The sequence below is a fragment of the Mus musculus genome, chromosome 9, assembly GCF_000001635.26.
Source record: "Mus musculus strain C57BL/6J chromosome 9, GRCm38.p6 C57BL/6J".
Taxonomy (NCBI): Eukaryota; Metazoa; Chordata; class Mammalia; order Rodentia; family Muridae; genus Mus; species Mus musculus.
This window is the reverse complement of record NC_000075.6, coordinates 77382134-77402776: the sequence shown is the minus strand read 5'-3', so window position 1 is coordinate 77402776 and position 20643 is coordinate 77382134. Positions and strand designations below refer to the sequence as shown.

The following is a 20643-nucleotide window of genomic DNA, read 5'->3' as shown; positions in this document are numbered from 1 at the left end:
CTATTAGGAGGCATGGGTTTGTTGGAGTAGGTGTGGCCTTGTTGGAGGAAGAGTGTCACTGTGGAGGTGTGCAATGAGACCCTCCTCCTAACCACATGGTGGCTAGTCTTCTATCGGTCTTCAGATGGAGATATAGAACTCTCAGTTCCTCCCACACCATGCCTGCCTAGCTGCTGCCATGCTCCCACCTTGATTGGACTGAACCTCTGAACCCATAAGCCAGTCCCAACTAAATGTTGCCCTTTATAAAGAGTTTCCTTGGACATGATGCCTCTTCACAGCAGTAAAACCCTAACTAAGACAAATGCTAAGTTGTAGGATTGGTTTAAATTGGGAAATACCTAAATATGGAACTGTTTGAGGAATCCCTAGTTATTGTTCATCTTTTTTTTTTTTTTGGGTAGTGTATTAGTCAGGGTTCTCTAGAGTCACAGAACTTATGGATAGTCTCTAGATAGTAAAGGAATTTATTGATGACTTACAGTCGGCAGCCCAATTCCCAACAATTGTTCAGTCGCAGCTGTGAATGGAAGTCCAAGGATCTAGCAGTTACTCAGTCTCACGCAGCAAGCAGGCGAAGGAGCAAGGGCTCGAGCTAGACTCCCTTCTTCCAATGTCCTTATATTGTCTCCAGCAAAAGGTGTAGCCCAGATTAAAGGTGTGTTCCACCACACCTTTAATCCCAGATGAAAGGCATAGCCCAGATTAAAGGTGTGTTCCTTAACTCGGAGATTCAATCTTCTGGAATCCATAGCCACTATGGCTCAAGATCTTCAAACCAAGATCCAGATAAGGATCTCCAAGCCTCCAGATAAGGGTCACTGGTGAGCCTTCCAATTCCGGATTGTAGTTCATTCCAAATATTGTCAAGTTGACAACCAGGAATAGCCACTACAGGTAGGGAAATAAAAACTTCTTCCAGAAACCAGAATGCACTATCTTCATTAGGAAATATGCAAAACTTGTGAGACAAGCAGTGGTTGAGAAAATAGCTTTTTAAAAATATTATATTGACTATATAGCATATAATGTATGTGGCTACAATCCATGCCACCGTGTTCTCCCTCCAATTCCTCCTCTATTTTCTATCTTTCCTTTCTCATCCCATGCTCTCTCTGTCTCTCTGTCTCTGTGTCTGTCTCTGTCTCTCTCTCCTTGTCTTTTAATCCCCACTGAGTCCATTTAGTGCTGTCTCTGTGGAACATCTTTTAGAAAATGGGCAGCCTCTCGGTGCCCACATCCCCAAAGGAACCTGACCCTCTCTCCAGCTGACCCTCTTAGCAGCTGTCATTTGCCAGTAGCTCCCCAGAAAGGAGTGGGACTCAACAAACGCCTCCTCCATCCATTCTGGGACTTGGGTTGGCTTGATCTTGTGAATGTCCTGTGCCTGCAAACTCAGCCACCATGAGCAGCTTTGCTGTCATATCTGGCAAACACTGTCTCACTTCACCCATCTGTTCCCTCTGGCCCTTACCATCCTTCAGTTCCCTCTTTCTCGATGGTCACTGAGCTTTTTTTTTTTAATTATTAGGTATTTTCCTCATTTACATTTCCAATACTATCCAAAAAGTCCCCAATACACTCCCCCCCCACTCCCCTACCCACCCACTCCCACTTTTTGGCCCTGGCGTTCCCCTGTACTGGGGCATATAAAGTTTGCAAGTCCAATGGGCCTCTCTTTGCAGTGATGGCCGACTAGGCCATCTTTTGATATATATGCAGCTAGAGTCAAGAGCTCCGGGGTACTGGTTAGTTCATAATGTTGTTCCACCTATAGGGTTGCATTTCCCTTTAGCTCCTTGGATACTTTCTCTAGCTCCTCCATTGGGGGCCGTGTGATCCATCCAATAGCTGACTGTGAGCATCTACTTTTGTGTTTGCTAGGTCCCGGCATTGTCTCACAAGAGACAGCTCTATCTGGGTCCTTTCAGCAAAATCTTGCTAGTGTATGCAATGGTGTCAGCGTTTGGAAGCTGATTATGGGATGGATCCCTGGATATGGTCCATCCTTTCTTCACAGCTCCAAACTTTATCTCTGTAACTCTTTCCATGGGTGTTTTGTTCCCAATTCTATGAAGGGGCACAGTGTCCACACTTTGGTCTTCGTTCTTCTTGAGTTTCATGCGTTTAGCAAATTGTATCTTATATCTTGGGTGTCCTAAGTTTCTGGGCTAATATCCACTTATCAGTGAGTACATATTGTGTGAGTTCCTTTGTGATTGTGTTACCTCACTCAGGATGATGCCCTCCAGGTCCATCCATTTACCTAGGAATTTCATAAATTCATTCCTTTTAATAGCTGAGTAGTACTCCATTGTGTAAATGTACCACATTTTCTGTATCCATTCCTCTGCTGAGGGGCATCTGGGTTCTTTCCAGCTTCTGGCTATTATAAGGTCACTGAGCTTTTTTTTTTTTTTTAATAATTTCTTTATTATTGTACACTGTAGCTGTCTTCAGACGCACCAGAAGAGGGCGTCAGATCTCATTCCAGGTGGTTGTGAGCCACCATGTGGTTGCTGGGATTTGAACTCAGGACCTTTGGTAGAGCAATCAGTGCTTTGACCCGCTGAGCCATCTCGACAGCCCAGGTCACTGAGCTTTTAAGGGAAGAGGTTTGACATAGATGTCTCATTTAAAGCCGAGAATTCAACAGGTATTCATTCTCTGCATGTTGACTGGTTGTGGGTCTCTGTCTTAATCACCAGCTATGCCTAAACTAAGCCTCTTTGGTGGGCATTGAGAACTACATTAATCTGTGGGTATAAGATAAGAATTTAGGGAAGCGCAATTTATGACTTTGTCTATTTAACAGAGTGACTCTCAACTTTCGTAATGCTTTGAACCTTTAATACAGTTCTTCATGTTGACCCTGCCCCCCACACCATAAAAATTTTCATTGCTACTCTATAACTGTAGCTTTGCTATTGTTGTGAATTGTAACGTAAATATCTGATATGCAGGATGGTCTTAGATGACCACCATGAAAGGGTTGTATAGCCTGTGGAGTCTTGGAGGGAGGTGCTGTCCCTTCAGTGGTCTCAGAGATACTCTTAGTGTCTCGATAACCTAAAATAAAATCTTAGGAATTTTATAAATATAACCCAATGATTTAGTGTCTAGTAAGAAAGTTTTCTGAAAGATGGTCTGAAAGTTTTCAGAACGATTATTTTTGAAATGACCATGTTACACTTTCTCAGAGTCGGTGGCCTTTGCATGTCTAAGTTCCTCTTAGCAGTGTCAGCAGCTGGGCCTTGCTTCAGGAGCAAATAGGGATGCTATTGTGGGTGAAACCAGTCACCTGGTCCTACCTTGCCTCCCACGACCTGGGGACAGGGCTTGTGAAATCTCCTAAGAGCTGTGACACAGGAGATCCCCAGAGGAGCTCATTACCTGGAAAGGGAACTTCACGGTGGTTTTTGCACAAACTCAGATCAGCTAATGAAAAGCGGAAGGAAGAGTCAGTCAGCCAAGAACAAGAAGACGGGAGACAGAGCACCTGCGGGAGACGTAAGAAAAGATTTCCTTTAAAATAGGTCTTAAAGATAAATAGCCACAGGCATTTCTCTCTGTGGCTATATACTTCAGCAACTATAAAGAAATATCCTGCTAGTTTGGGCTTTTAGAAAATGTGCGCGCGGATAGCCGTGTCACCTGGCCACCTTGCTGAGTTTCCCCCATTAGGCTCTCTCAGCCTCTCAATACAGGTCCCCTTTGTGTGATGATGGCCTGTTGCCATGGTACCACTAAGCCAGCTTTCCTGAAGATGGACCTGCTAATAGGCTTTTCTGTTCTCAATTTCAGGAAGGGAGTGGAGAGAGGGAAGGAAATCTAATCATTCCAATTTATCTAATGAGTTCCTTGAAGGACTGTGAAAGATTGGCTATTTGTACATCGAGGTGTTGAGACAATTCCCTAATATATATTGTGCTCAAACATTTTTTTAATTGAAAAAAAATGTTCACTTTGAACTTTCCAATCTGTGTTGTCATACTGCAGTTTGTTTTATGAGATGTCAACTTTTTTTTTTTTTTTTTTTTTAACCACGAACGCTGCCTTGTAGGCTGGACTTAAGTCACTTAAAATTACATTTAGTGTGTGTGTGTGTGTGTGTGTGTGTGTGTGTGTGTGTGTGTGTGTGTGTGTGTGTTGTGTGCACACTTAACCATGGTGGGATCATGGAGGGCAGTTTTGGAGTCAATTCTTTTCTTCCACCATTTGGTTCCAGAGGATTGAATTCAGGTGGGCAGGCTTGGTGCAAACACCTCACCTGTCCCACATTTACCTGCCTATTGGGTGGAGTATGGTCTGCAGATGCAGCATTGTGCCTTACAGAGCATCACATTAGAGTGAAAGAAGGCTTTTTACAAAGAAAGGTGCTCTCTTCTCATTAGTGTAAGATGCTTTGCGTGTCTCAACTCCTTGAAGGATTGATTGGTGACCATCCTGGTTATTACTCTCAGCGTTGCTTAGCTTTTAAAACTGGTTTGCTGGTAATTTTAGTAGAGTGCTTATTATTTTAATAAATAGGAGATAAAAAAAACCTTAAGAGTAAGGACCACCTCACTAGTTACTTTCTTTATTATATAAATTTTATTATTTAATTAAAGTTTAAAAGTCAGATTGATTAAGATTAATTAATTTAAAAAATATATATGTATATGTATATGTATATGTATATATATGTGTGTGTGTGTGTGTGTGTATTTATATTTACCCTCCCCATCTCTAGTCTAAATGTAAAGCAACGATATTTAAGTCGATAGTGGACTTTAGCTACTCACAATCTTCACAGATGGAGATTTCTTTGTTAGTGGAACAGGAGAAGTATGTCTCGCTGCCTGGCATCACCTGAAGTTACCGATGCTTTGTTGCTATCCATCCAGAAACATCTTCGTCTGTGTACCGCCACTGTCCAGTGTGGGACGGGCAGGAGCAGACTTAGTTTGGGAGTTAATGATGTACCCTTCCCCTAAAATCTGACTACGGAGCAGCTGTCTTTCCTGACTTCAGTCTCTGGTTGTTTAAATACACTTCTATCATACGGTGTCTTGGGTCTTTCTGTCGTCCTTAATATGGACATCACTGAGAAACTGGAAAGGAAATAAGATGTCTTTGAAGCTCCTCAAGCCGCAGAGCTGTCAGTCATTTGCAGGAACGACATAGCAATCTAAAGGACATTGCTATTTTGAATTTCCTAAATCTCTTCAGAGATTCAGGCATGTCTGTTTCCAGGGTCATATCATTTCTGTTCTGCTTGTCTCCCCTGTTGCTTAGGAATAAGCGCTGGAGGACTCCTGGGAAGGCTCTCCCAGATAAAAGCAGATTTAAACTAGTTACAGGAACAAAAGGGTGGAAATTATCTTGAATTACTTTCTTAAAGTCTTCACCAGTTTTAATTCACTTTTTTTGGTGAACATTATGATTTAAAAATTTGCTCCTTTTTTTTTTGAATGAAGACTTCACAGATATATAAAGGATTTTGAATCAAAGCTGCATCAGTGTAAAAGGTTAGTTTATTCTGAATGAAAATGAAAGAGTCAACAAAACAAGTCAAGGACGGCCTGGAGCGAGGTCACTGGCTGTTACAGGTTGTTTACCATCAACCAGACTTTGCAAGGTGTGTTGAAAAGAACCAGAGGCTGCGATACAGGCAGAGTCGTTTGCCAATCTGGTTTAAGTGATATCAACTTTGTTAGAAACAACCTTACTTAAAACATTTGTAACCTTGGATATAATAATTTTACTTTTAGAAACTGATTTTTCCTCTCACAATTATATCCCAATATAGATGGGAAGATAATTTTGTGGAAAAGATAGGTAGGCCACTTTTAGTAAAAGCTGTTCCTCTTATGTTTTTGACTTTGTTCCTTCCCAGGCTAGATAACTTTCTTTCCTTTAGAAAATTTCATATATGCATATAATGTGTGTAACCCCTCTTCCTCCCCTCCCATGCTTCCCATATCCCCTCAACCTTTACCACCCAACTTTATGCATTCCTTTTAAAACCCAGCAAGTTCACTCAACCATGCCAGTATGTGCATGCTTGTAAAGGCCTTCCACTGGAACAGGGACAACCTGTCAGGTTGCATCCTTGAGGACAACACCTTCTCCAGCCCCTAGCAGCCATTGATTACTACTAGTTCCTCAGGTAGAGGTGGAGAGTTAGTGAGCCCCTCCCCAGTCCATGCTGGCACTTTGGCTGGCTTGATTGTGTGCAGTCTTGTGAATGCAGTTAAACCATGTGTGCTGTGTGTGTGCTAAGGTGCCAGTTATCCCTGCAGTCACTGTCTTGAGAGTGCCTCATGGCTCCTGTCTGTCCCTCTGGCCTCACTTACCAGGCTAATCCTCACACCGAGTGAGCGTCTTTCATTCCCATCCTTTGGCTCACTTTTTATCCTGCTTAGAGAGAACCAGGCAGAATAACAGCACCATCACCTGATGCTTAGCAACCTCAAGCGTGCCTTACTGATTTGCTCAATATGCATGCCAGATCTCCTTCTCTGTGTCTATCTCGGGACTAATGTTTTCCATGAAGCTACATCTTTCTCTGGCATTTGGAGCATATGCCCTCTTCCTTCCTTTCTCTCCTCTCAGGGGTCAGCGCCTGCCCCTTTGCTTGGCCTTAATGTTTTCCATTTCCCTGTTCTGTATGGTTGGGCTTTCAACTCTTCTCCTCTCCCTGGGTCTCAAATGACTGTATATGTAGCAGTGCCCCTGCCTTTAAATGCAGCCTTTATGAAACTGATATCCAAATATATGTTCATCTTCAAACCTACCTTCTCTCCTCAGCCTCAGATTCCAGTATCCCACTAAGAACTGTGTAGAACCAGTGGTCATAACCACCCATTGTTTAGAAAGAGTCTTTGTATGTAGCCCAGGCTGGTCTCTGGGGTGCTGGGATCCCAAGTACATCACACCTTCCTGCCTGGCTGCCTCACTTGCTTTTACTGTCTCCTCCATGCCTCCTCCTCCTCTTCTTTCTCTTCCTCCTCTCCTCTTCTTCCTCCTCCTCTTTCTCTTCCTTATCTTCCTCCTCCTCCTCTTCCTCTTCCTTCTCTTTTTCCTCCACTTCCTTCTCTTTCTCCTTCTCCTCCTCTTCCTCTCCCTCCTCCTTCTCCTCCTCTTCCTTCTCTTCCTCTTCCTCCTCCTCTTCCTCTTCCTTCTCTTCCTCCTCCTCTTCCTCCTTCTCCTCCTCTTCCTTCTCTTCCTCCTCCTCCTCTCCCTCCTTCTCTTCCTCCTCCTCCTCTCTCTTCCTCCTTCTCTTCCTCCTCCTTCTCGTCCTCCTCCTTCTCCTCCTCCTCTTCCTTCTCTTCCTCCTCCTCTTCCTTCTCTTCCTCCTCCTCTTCCTTCTCTTCCTCCTCCTCTTCCTCTTCCTTCTCATCCTCCTCCTCCTCTTTCTTCTTCCTCTTCTTCTTCTTTTGTCTTTAAAATGCATATTCTCCATAAAGAATAGAACAACTTCCTTATTCTGGTGAATTTCCTTTTGGTAAACCAACGTTATTTTTGAAGAGAAATGTTGATATTAGGAGAAAAATAAACTTGCTATAATTAAAATCACAAGAATTCTTTTATCAAATTTATAATTTGGGATGTATGCAGAATGTGTTGAGTGTCTAGTTTAACAGACATAAATGATAGTAAAGAAAAAACTTGGGGCTTTACTAGTGAATCCAACGTTAATTTAAATGTTGAAAAAAAATATAACCTTTGCCCATTTTTTAAGCTGTTGAATCTACAGTTTAGATAAACAGCATGGCAGATGTAGCTCTCAGAGGATGAGGCGCACAGTAATTTCCATTTGCAAAAATCCACTGGGATTGGTAACACCAGCACAGACATTCCACTTACAGCCCACAACCTGCGGGAGAGAATGGCCATGGCTGTCTTCAGGGAGCCACAGAGACAATGTGTGAGCATTAATGAGATGGATTCACATGTGAAAAGTAGATTCACTCCACCTGCAAATTAGAAACAGTTTTCTAGCTTGCTGGGTCTCAGGTTGGAAAGTTTGAGGATATCTGCAACGTGGAAGAGGAGTTACAGACAGCTTCTTGCAAAACGTCCACCTTAGACAGAAATCTAACACAAAATCATGGTAGCAACTACAGTCCCATGTCTTCTACAAACTGCCTTTTCCCTGTGATTTGCTCTACAGTGAATCACAGATCTGCGAGCTCTAGTGATCTATCTGCCCCTTGCTTAGAATGGGATATTGAAAGTGGATCGGAATCTCTGTGTTTGCGAATAGGACTGTCCAATAGGGCTCTTAGTCATAAGACATTTACTCTTTTCTATCTTTAGGGGATTTCTATAAGCTTGGCAATGTTGGTATGAACTTCCATTGTACTTTCTGAGGTCTTCAGATTCCATAATGAAAATTTCTCTTAATTTTACTTAGATAGTTGCCTAAGATCGTCTTTATTATTTTTAATACAAAGAGGGAAGGAAAGCCATGTATACTTGTGATGCTAACAGAGGTGGGCCCTGCCAGAATCAAAATGTGTTCCAGTTGAGTCTGTGTAGAGATCTATTATTTGCACAGTTGAAGTATCTTGGAAAGGTGGGAGAGACCTCAGAAATGGTAAAGAGGATTGTGTGGATTACATCTATCTCTGGTTTCATAGCAGAGAGTGCCTATGTTTTCTCATAGCAAAGAAGTTTAAGGGGAACAGGGAAAGATGAGGCTTGGTGGCTTTTAGCAGACAACCATAAAAATAGTCAGATGGCTGAGGCAGGGAGATTATGAATTTGTGGCCATCTTGGGCTACAAATAGCATAATCCTGTCTTAAAACAAACAAGTATCTACACAAATGACAAAACCACCACTCACACCAAAGGAATGCTGTAAACAAGGGGCAGAACGGATGCTTTAATACGGGCTTCCACCTGCAGAAAGGGCTTCTGGGAGCAATTATGCTACCTAAGTCTGAGATAAAGAAAACTATTTGTTTATTTATTGTGGTGGTGCTGGGAATTGAACCCAGAGCCTTGCATGTACATTGTTATGCAAGTGCTTTACCACTAAACACACACACACACACACACACACACACACACACACACACACAGAGAGAGAGAGAGAGAGAGAGAGAGAGAGAGAGAGAGAGAGAGAGAGAAAACTTCTGTTCTCCCTTTGTGTGCCAGTAGGGAATGAGGCCAAGCAGGATTAGTAGGTCCATTTGCAGAAAGATATGTTAAGGAGTCTTTAAACAGAAGGTCTCAGAGTGTGGTAGGTCCCTACCAGCCTTCAGAATCAGTTATAAGTGCAAATTCTCCAGGCCCATCTCCAAATTACTAAATAAGGGTTTGGTGGGCTTTACAACCCTGCTCTTAACACATACACATACAACCCTGCCTGTGCACATACAACATGCAAGTTATGTTCTGCCGAGGAAGAATTTGGAGAGCTGACTTATGCTGTATAATGAACACAACAAAGGTCTGGGACCTCTCACCTTCCACTGGCTGGTGGGAAGGATGGAGGCGGGTCACTGACCTCAGGAAGAAGAGGCACAGGGCAAGTTCTCTGCAGAGAGGAGAGGAGCTTAGCAGCACAGCAGAGGAATAAGAGGAAGATAGCTGGTAAGTTTCCAGAGGCCAGGGAGGCTCAAAAAAAACCTCAGAGTTCCATGTCATCCTGCCCCATTCTCAGTCACAGGTCTGTAGAGAAGTCATACATGTATATCTAAGTCATGCCAGCGATACAGTGGAGAACAAAGAAGATGCCTCAGAGAAAAACTGGACCACTGATGTGCATGTAGGGGGATGGGGGGTGGGGCGCATCCTTTTTACTACTTTTATTTTCAGCAATCCACCAATACATTTTATTGGTTACTGAAGAAGTGAAGTGTCTGGATATTTTCAGGACTTTTGTTGCTTAGTTTTTGTTAACCCAACACAAACTAGAGTTATCCGGGAAGAGGGATTGTCAGGTGAGGGGTTGCCTCCGTCAGATCGGGCGCGCACCCGAGGGGCATTTTCCTGATCAATGATGAGTGCAGGAAGGCCCAGCCCGCTGTAGGTGGTGCCATGCCTGGGCAGATGGTGCCAGTTTATAAGAAAGCCGAGCAAGCCAGGAAAGCGCCAATCCCACAAGGCCTGCACCAGTTCCTGTCTCCAGATTAATGCTTGGAGTGTTTGCCTTGGCTTCTCCCAGCAATGGATTGTTACCCAGAAGAATAAACCTTTTCTCTCTAAGCTGCTCTTGGTCATTGCGTGTATCACAGCAACAGACAACAAAATTACAAGAGGACTTATGTGTGCCTAGTATTGTTTTTTGTTTTTTTTTTTTTTTGTTTTGTTTTGTTTTTTAAGAAATGATCATCAGTTGCCTTAGGCCATAATACAGTGCTAAAAACAGAAATGAGAAGGCCAGGCTTGGTGGTGTATAACTTTAATCTAGCACTTAAGAGGCAGATGCAGGAGGATCTCTGTAAGTTCAAGGCCAGCCTGGCTTACCTAGTGAGTTCTACAATGAGACCTTGTCTCGAGAGAAAGGAAGAAAGAAAGAAAGAAAGAAAGAAAGAAAGAAAGAAAGAAAGAAAGAGAGAGAAGAAAGAAAGAAGATATCTTTTGTTTTCTTAAAAATGTAGATATTTAGACCTAATGATCATATTGTATAGATCATCTAAATATTAGTGCTACTTTCTTTTAGTAGAATGTAGTATAAATATTTGTAAAAACTTTCTTTAACATTTACATGTATAGTCTTGGAAAGTTAAAGTAAAATTTCATCCCTGTAGTCAGTCAGATTTCTTATATATTTCTATCATACCTTCTTTCATGAAAAAACAAGGACAAAACCAAAACCTTTAGGGATGGTGGTGATTTGAATCAAAGGTAGCCCATAGTCTTGGGCATTTGATTAGTCAATCTCCAGTTAGTGGTGCTGTTTGGGAGGTGTCTTAATTAGAGTTTTATAGCTGTGAAGAGTCACCATGACCACGACAACTCTTATAAAGGACAACACTTAGTTGGTACTGGCTTACAGTTTCAGAGGTTTAGTCCACAATTGTTATGGCAGGAAACATGGTGACCTGCGGGCAGACATGGTGCTGGAGGGATAGCTGAGAGCTCTTTGTCTTGTTCTGCAGGCAGCAGAAGGAGACTGTGTCCTATACTGGGCATAGCTTGACCATACAAGACCTTAAAGCCTGCCCTCACAGACACACTTCCTCCACCAGGGCCAGATCTCCTAGTAGTACCACTTCCCTATGGGCCAAGCATTCAAACACGTGAGTCCATGGAGGCCGTCCCTATTCAAGCCACCATAGGAGGTTGAGGACGTGTGGCCCTGTTTGAGGACGTATGTCACTGGTGGCAGGTGTTGAGGTTTCAAATCCTTGTGTCATTCTCGGTGCAGTTTCTCTGTCTGCTTCCCCTTGGTGGTTTTGGATATGAGTCCCCAGATCGCTGCTCCATTCACTGTGCCCTCCTCCCGTCACGCTTCCTTGCTGTGATGATGATAGACTTTTAGCTTCTGGGACAGTAAGCCCAAATCAAACAGCCACGGAAGAGACGTCACTATTATCGACAACAAAAGTTACCCATAACAATACAGCGGGTATGGCTGGAACCACATAGAATCTTCTTGGAAGAGATTCCTGTATGATGATACACCCAGCTGGTACAAAGCTCTCTCTGGACTTCTAGCTCTAGATCTGTTTATACATTTTCTTTATCGATGTAGACCAAAACACAACACCAGATGCCCCCCTCTGTCCCATGAGCACTTCTCCATGCCTCCCGCTTATGTGAGGCATCAGACTCCCCTGAGAAAGCCTTGCTCACGACACATGTCTATTTCATTGTGTCTTATGTGCCTTATGTGTTCATTTCCTTTGCTTCCACAACCTTAGGATCCCTAACCTATTTTTTCAAGCTTAAATTTCTTCTCGGCAGCAATTTCCTATCTCCATCTGTTCTTTCGAGGTTCGATTTTTGGATGTTGTTTTGTTTCCTTCAAGTCTTTTTTTCCAGAGTAGAATTTTGGTCTCTCCAGGTCTCCTGACAGCTGTTTTGATTTATGTCTCTGGATTCATCACTGCTCTTGGAAATGTTACTGTCTCCTATCTTTGTCTCTCATCTCAAATCAGCTCCTAAGGTCCCTTGGTAGTTCCTTTGTGAGCACCTCTGGATGCTGTCCTTCTTGCTATCCCTTTGTGCCTGGCCTTTCCCCCGCACCCCCCAAGTCTCTTTCCTCAAGCCACAGCTCCAAGTGCTGCAGAATCAGCCCTGTGAACATGTCATTCACAACCTGCCATCTCCTCCCAGCTGCCCTCAAAGGCCTACCCTTGCCTGAAGTTTAAAACCTGGCCATCTAGTGCTTAGCTCTCCACACTCCAGCTGCGGCTCAGGTCTGTAATGGCTGACCACCCTTGAAGTATCATTTCTTATTTTAAAAGGACAGACAGTGCCTCTCCTCGTGTTCTGAATGCTCCTGGCTTATTCCTCCCCCTTATGGTTGACTGAGGTTCTCCTCATTCCTTCCAGTCTTACTTCAGATGAGAAAACTGTATATCCAGGAACCCTTTCTAGTCTATGTGTGGTGAGGTAAGTGTGTGTGCACCTGTGTGTGTGTAGGTCAGAGGTCAATATAAGGTTCACTTCACTTTTTGAGGGTCTTTCCCCAAGCCTGGAACTCATCAGTCAGGTAGGCTGACTGGCAGATGAACTTCAGGAATCTGCCTTTCTCCTATTCCCTCTGTCTTCCCCTTACCACAAGCAGCAGCAGCAGCTTCCATGCCTGGCTTCTGGGTGCGCTGGGGATCTGAGGTCAGGCCCTCAGCCTTGTACAGCAGACCCTTTACTGACAGAACTGTTTCCACAACCCCAAGGATCTCTTTCAGTCAGCTAACCCTTACCTTTTCTTTCGTTCATTTGAGGCTGAAACAACTCCCATCCCATATGCTTGGTTCTTACCTGTAGGAAAATAGTGCCGACCAAGGTTGTCCTTAGTGACCATCACATAGATGACATGAGCGCAGTCTTGGCTCCATGTAGTGAGGAAACCACGCCACAGCCAGGTGTGTGAAGTCACAGGATGGCTTCCCGGCACAGGCTAACTGTTTAGGGTCCTCTGAACTCAGCTCTGTTTTAGAGCTTCTGAATTCTTGGATTGCTCCTTTCCACGCAGTGGTTGTGATGTATATTCTGTGTGTTCCCTTCTCAAGTAAAGTGTCTGTGTGCCCCCTCGAGGCCACAGCCATATAGTATGCCCATTCCCCAGCAGGACTAGAAGAAGTCTGTGTGCTCGAGTCGGCTCTGGATGCTGTGCAGGTTGAGCGGATTGGGGGTACTGCCTAGTTTTGAGATGATATAGTTAATTTCCATCAGTTATAAAAGCAGTCTCAAGTTCTGGGCTCTTGAGAGAAAATACTCAGAGAAGCCTTTTTAAAAATTTTTGTTTTATTATTATTATTATTATTATTATTATTATTATTATTATTATTATTTTTTAACCCCTGACTTTTACCACAAGGTCCGGTGGCATATACTCATTCTCCAAGTTATGCGGTGTGGACATCTAAAAAGTAACGCCGATGCAATGATCCCACGTAGTCCTTGCTGATTCTTGTCACAGGAAGAAATCAAACACCAGCGAAGTCCATGAGTCAGCAAATATGCAGTGACCCAGCCTGGGTCCAGTGTCTCCTCAGCTGGGTGGTTTTCTGTTCTTCCCTTTGACGTTGTATGTGAAATGTGGGTGGAAAGTTCTGACAAGATGTTTTTGTCTTTTTAAGGGTCCCTCGCTGAAACATCAAGTTGCTCAAAGGAAAGTAAGAAATGCCTGGCTTACCTGGAAGAGGCATGCCACCAGAGGTATGACTGAGGGCGAGGTCTAGTGTTTAAACACTGATTAGCGTCTCAGCATTACCCGAGGCTGGGTCATGAGCTGCGGCTTTGATTTACCATTCTCTCTGGAATGAGACCTTTCCAGGAGCTTGTAAGATCGCCTAAATTATGTGTAAATGAGGTAAAACTGTCTGTCTTAAAAGCCACTCTCTTTTTAAAAAGTAGGCATGAGTCTCAAGCTGTACAGTATCAGAGCGTTTAATCGCCTTTTCTAGAATGTTCTGAGTACTTTAAAAGTGAAGAGCAATACTAACTTGAATACGATCTGACTCCCGAAGGTTCTTGGATGAGCACACATACACAGTTTTAAAGAAAACAAATTAGACATTCTGCGCAAGTCATACATGAAGCCTACTATCCCGTTAGGTAAGAAATGGTGAGGGGATGGAGAGAAAACAGGCTCAGATGCCATTTGCCTAGCTGTGAAGGTCCGCTTGGGTGGGAGCCCATGTCCTTCAGCTACATCTTTCTATTTGAGATGTCTCAGCAGCTTCAGTGATATTCTCTTGTTCACGGATGGAAGGGCCGAGGCTGTACCTTTACCTGGCACTGCTCATGTGGTGCCCAGGCTGCATGCGTGTTGGTCCTTACCATCATGCCTAGATGTGTTTGTGTATAGCCAGCGCCACACATTTGCTGCTGATGTCATTCAATGCTCTGAGTTCTGAAGAGGTTTTTTTCTTCCTTTGTGTCCGTCCATACACCAGCTACTGAAAGTAGATCAAAGCCAAACAAAAAGTTAACCACAAATACCAGACAGTAGTGTACTAAAAACTGTGTCATCTGGGAAATGTTTCTCAATATCCAGAGGCAGAGCAGTATGGCCAGGAGGAACTTATTCCGAGAGCCAGAGCATCTATCTAATTTAGAGTCTGCCTGTGACTTAAGTTTTTATTGTTGTCAGGTTCTGTAAAAAGGGCAAACAACACCTGACCTAACTCTGCCTAGGGATGTTAGAAAGCCCACAGGAGCCCATGGAAGAGAGCAACTAAGGGACAGGTTGAGCACCCAAAGCCAGCGGCTAAGCTTCCGGCTACCACAGCCTACAGAGTCTTCACACTTTCTCTTCTGAGAGAAACTGGTTTTTGCTTATTTACAGAGGGTGCATCCATAACCCACAGATGACAGGTCTTCCCAGAGAAAATCTAACAGCACTGGCAATTTTGAAGAGATTTTAAAGCATGTATTTAACCTTCATTAGTGTGAAGAGATGCCAGACCTACCTCCAGAGCGGCTCTGTGCAGTACAGGAGCCTCTGGCCACATGTAGTTACTGTGCACTGGGAATGGGGCACCAATTGTGGTATGCTAGACAGATAGCACACATCTTGGATTTTGAAAGCAATGTAAAAGTCCAAGGATTGAGTTGTTAATACTTTGATTTAACTGCGTTGGGATGATGGTATTTTAGACACACTGACTGGATTACACATAGAAAGATAGTTTACTTGGTTATTTTTACTTTTGGAATGGCTACCAGAGAATTTAAAGGTCCACATGGGACATGCATGTATGGCTCATGTTATCTTTCTGTTGGAGAGCTATTAGTTAGGATTTAGATAGACGCGGGGAAGTCACACAGGGAGAGCACTGCATGCTGGGGCCAGTGCTTTAGGGGCGGTGCCTGTGAACCGGGCTGCTGGCAAGTAGGTGGCCCTACCAGGGATCAAAGAATTGGGACAGGGGATAGGTCTTAGAGAAAGAATACAAGCTGGAAGGAAAGGTTGGTCAGGAAGACGGAAGTTAGCCTAAGCACAGAAGGAAGATTAGGGATTTACAGAGGAACCTGCCTGCAATACAAAGAAAAGGGTGGGGGGGAAGAGGGCAGAGACACCCGGAAGGCACAGATAGTTTGTCTTGATAGAGGTCAAGTTTTGTGAAGCCCACCTAGAATGTTATCATATTACTTGAATAACAAGCCTATTTTACTTACAAAGAATGCTTTAATGTTAGGCATGTATTATCTCAAGGTCCCAACAGATGGCACTGTGTTCCAGGATTGAGAAAAAGGCAAATTGTTGGTTTAGTGATGCTTAAAATTTCAAAATATAACTGCTGTCCTCTCTCTCTCTCTCTCTCTCTCTCTCTCTTTCTCTCTCTCTCTCCCTCCCTTCCCTCCCTTCTTCCCTCCCTCCCTCCCTCCCTCCCTCCCTCCCCCTCCCTCTTACACACACACACACACACACACACACACACACACACACACACACACACACAGAGTTTAGACTGGTTCTTGGACTTCAGAGGGCGGGTTCTTAGGTAAAGACTTCATAATTATCATCTAGAGAAGGACAACTCATGGTAATTATATTCGTACAATATGTTAAATCACTTGGTTAGCCATGTACAGTATAGTATGAATAAGGAAACTTGGCTAGGAACTAATAATTTCTGTAATGGCTGTGACCTTCTATAACCGGTTGGGCTTCAGTCTTGCTACCTTTGAGGTAGTCTCTGGGTTGGTACACTAACATTTCAGGCAGCTGGAGAGAACTAAGAGGATGTCATCTCAGCACAACTTAAATTATAGTGGAAAGTACAATTTAAAGTTTTCTTCTGAAGACGGCACCAAGTTCCACCCTTAGTCTAGAAGCTACTGGAAAGGGGAAAAAAATCAGGTTTCTTTTTCCAATGGAGTGACATTGGGTATATCAGTCACATGCTAGGGCAGGTTCCATGGTCAGGAGTAATTGGTCAACACAAATCAAACCCCATGTTTTGTTTAACTTTTTAAAGGGGGAACGATATGATAAAAAATACATTGCATGAAATTCTTAAAGAAAAAAATAAAAACATAAAAAATAAACAAAGTTCTCCTCTTTCTCATCACGGGGCTGGCGTTTAGCTCTGTAGTGGGCATTGGGCCCCGTCTTGCACTTGTGTCCCATCTTTTCCAGCCCAAGACTCTTAGGTATTCTGTTTTGATAGAGAAAGGCAGCAAGAAGCCTGCGCCTTCCCTAACTAGTGCTGGGTGTATACTCTTCAAGGGCTCCTGCTGATTTTCAGAGCCCTAACTGGTTATAGAAGTTTCGCATGTGGCGGCCAGAAACAGGCAGACTGAGTGACTCTGGAAGCCTTCCAAGGCCTCCCTCATACCCCAGCGCTCCATCAGGAATCTGGCTCCTCCCCTTGCTCTACGAAGACCTCTGAGGTTCCGGTCCTTAGAGGCTTGCTGGTTCTTTTGGCCCAGGTCTGCCATCTTGGGTCATAAACGAGCTCGAAGCCGGGGCCATGCTTCCCTCCTTGCTGTGCATGTGACTCAAGGAAACCCAGCATCCCTCCGGAGCCACGGGCACAGGCTTCGTGCTCATAGCCGCTTCTCTTCAGTTGAGTTTGCGCCTCTCCTGGGAGACAAGCAGCTGTAGAGCTGCGAGAGAAATGCCCTCCCCTTAGCTTCCACCAGAACGAACGGAGGAGAGGTGGGAAGATACTAGCCTCGCTCTGTGGCTCTGGTTTACGTCCAGTCACAGCCTCCTTCGTAAAGAGCATCCTCTAAATACCTAAGCACTGCAGTCTTTATACAGCAGATACTTTGTAACAGGCAAGGGCAAAGACAAGACAAGCACAGGTTACTGTTTGATCGCTACTGGGCAAGATATGGTTGGAATGAGATACTTTGATCCCAGGCTCTGTTTTCTATGTATGGTGTGTGTGAGAGAGAGAGAGAGAGAGAGAGAGAGAGGGAGGGAGGGAGGGAGGGAGGGAGGGAGGGAGGGAGGGAGGGAGAGAGGGAGAGAGAGAGAGAGAGAGAGAGAGAGAGAGAGAGAGAGAGAGAGAGAGAGAGAGGAGAAATGCTGGGTTCTTACTGCAGGCAACAGATCCAGGTGGTGGTGGTGGGGAAGTTTTAGTAAATCCAATACCTGCTTGGCACCCATAGCTCTTTTGGAGTCTATAGCTTCCTTGAGAACATGAAGCATCGTTATTCTTGCTTAGTTTTGTTCCTATGGTATACTCACAGAAGTGAAGTTAGGCCCGCAGACTCTCTAAAAGGCACTCTTCCTGGGGGTTCTTTCAAAGACTGCTTGCAGCTAGCTACATTTCAAAGTCCAAAACCTGTGACCACGTGTCACGAGGTACCCTTAAACCCAAGAGGCGGCTCTGCTGCTTTGGCTCTTGTCTTTCCTCAGCGCCCACTTTTCTTGGGTAGATTGCTTGATTTGTTAATTTTATACGAGAGACGCTTTGAATGTCTATGAAAGCTCAGGGCAGACCTTAGGAAGTCAGGAAAGCAGGTATCTCAGCAAGGCTGTCGAAGTGCTCCTTGTCTCAACCCAAACCAGGATAAAGAACAACAGGTCAGGTAAAGAAGATGACGAAGGGTAATGATCCCCTGTCCAAGTCCCCTCCATGAATCACCGTGTTAGCCAAGACAGTGATGGGCTGCTCCCACCAGTCTCGGTGGAGAACGATTCCCGTTCCCTCTGGCTCTTTGCAGGAGCTAGAGGAGGAACAACGTTTACAGGCATGGGAGGTAGGGCATCACAGAGCAAGCCAATCCCCCTGGATTCCACCCTTCTGTGCTTCTTCACGGAGTCAGGAGGAAGCCAACACCTCCAGAGTTTTAAGGGTTGGAATTTTGTGACAGGCAGTGGAATTAAGATCATACAGATGGTTTTATTTTATTTTATTTTATTTTATTTACCAGCTCAACCCTGAGAGTGATGAAACAAGTGTGGTCCTGATGAATTTGTCCTTCTCTTGCAGGAAAGCGATCCCTCAAAGACAAGCTCATCTGACTGTGCCCATGACTCAACTTCAAAGGCTGCCTCCCTCCAGTCAGTGAAGCCTGCAATCACAGTGAGTTAGCCCCACGTCAGACGTGGATAGCTCTTGGTTGGACTGCTGCTGTATTTCAGCAATACTTTCGCACCATTTCTGTCTGTAACCCTTTACACAGGTCAGAGTAAGTAAATGGAAAGAGATATACTTCTATTTTGTTTTGTTTTACTTTTGACACAGGGTCTTGCTATAAGTTAGCCCAGGCTGGCCTGCAACTCAAGATCCTCTTGCTACAGCCTCCCAAGGGCTGGGGTCTCATGTGTGTTTTTGGTAAAGTCTGTATTACCTTGATAACAATAAAGCTACTTCCTTCTCTTGCTACAACCGAGCCACTGGGAAGATCAGATTGTTTAATTTTTCCAAACCACCACATTAGGGTCCAGCCCAGTGATTTCCCTTGCGCTGAAGCGAAATTCATTTGTAGGTTAGTCGTAAGTGACTACAGTGCACAGCAGGATTTCTGCTGAGATCTGTAAAGCCTGGTATGGGACATCTGCCTTTTCATAGCTCTGTGTTGGTGACATGTGAGCCGTGTGATGTTTACCATGTCACTGGACCAGAGTCGGTGAGTTCTACTGTCCTGTGATTGATTCATAGCAATGAATTATCACTATTTTACTGGCTTTACTTAGGATAAAAATGCATCAATCCTACTATTAGTGGCATTTGTAAACTTGGGGCCCACTGCCCTCAGAGTCAACCTACCTGCCAGGCAACACATGCCATCTTAAACCTTTGTTTTATTTAATTTTTTTTTACATTGCAGCATATTCCTTATTGTATTTCTATGCCCTGCAAATATTTTGGAGGTGTGGAAGAGATAAGATGCCTATATTAAGGAAAACCTTTATGAACTGTTTATATATTAAATAATTTAAATGTGTTATCTGTTACCATAACATTCACACAGAAATATACGAAATCATAGTTTTTAAACAGGATGAAGCAAGCAAACAAACAAACATGAAACAAAACAGAATGCATTTATGTGGGAGTCCCTGTAGACACTGTGGCTGGTGACAGGGATACAGCAGCAAAGGGGTGAGAACAAAAACTGGGTTCAGCTGGACCCCGTCTGCCTGGCTGGATCAATGCCAGGCAATTTACTTTAAGCCTATATAAACAGTATGATTTGGGGGCGGGGGGAAAGTTTCCAGGCAACAATCACTCCAATTCCAGGTGCACTGTAAAGCTTAAGTTGTGACTTCACAGAAACTCTTTTGTAAAGTGTATGTGACTGTGATGGTGGATTCTATAGTTTAAAGGCCTAGGATCTGGCCTGGTCTCTGACCAAGACAGCATGCAGATTAGCAGGCTATAAAACACGAGTGGCTTCTCCCCAAGGATGGGCTCTATTAAGTGGGAGGTAAAGATAAAGGTCTAGGGAGGGGGAGTCTGGGATAGGCATTCTGGCAGATTTACAGGGGGTCTGGCTCCACAGATAGCAAAGGTCACCAGGTCATTAAGAGCATCCCCTCTCAGCTCTCTGGGTAGAAAGCAGGAATTTTATTTCTTCCATGGAGGTGACAACCCTGAATGTTTAGCATTCCTGGTTCCCTGGTGCTTATCTGTGCACACAGGACCTTGTGCCTTCTACGAGTCTAGCATAAAATCCTTTCTTCATGCGAATCTCGAGGTATAGAGGGACATAGTCAGAACTGAGCCACCTTATGGTGCTGTGGAAATGAAAGCAAAGCCAACATCATACTGGGATGAGCTTTCAGAGTTACTTAACAAGGTTATACACACACACAGACAGACAGACACACAGACAGACAGACAGACACACACACACAGACACACAGACACAGACACAGACACACACACACACACACACCCATACAGTGAAGGGTTGTCTGGGGACACACTGAAAGCTTTGGCAGCTATATGTAGAAGCAATTTTATTTGATCACTTTCTGGCAGCTCCTGTATGGAAGCCCACTTTTTTCCCCCTTTTTTTCTTTTTCCTTTTTTTTCTTTTCCTTTCTTTCTTTCTTTCTTTCTTTC

The 20643-nt window shown here is 44.0% G+C and overlaps 1 long non-coding RNA gene across 1 annotated transcript in view; it reads left to right on the top strand.

The window, feature by feature from the left end:
* Window positions 1-3360: 3360 nt before the first annotated feature.
* Window positions 3361-20643, top strand: part of 5730403I07Rik (RIKEN cDNA 5730403I07 gene) — a 33005-nt gene continuing 15722 nt past the window's right edge. Inside the window, exons 1-3 of the long non-coding RNA NR_040378.1 lie at window positions 3361-3510; window positions 13747-13825; window positions 18562-18654. This is a non-coding gene — a long non-coding RNA (RIKEN cDNA 5730403I07 gene). The remainder of the gene's footprint in view (window positions 3511-13746; window positions 13826-18561; window positions 18655-20643) is intronic.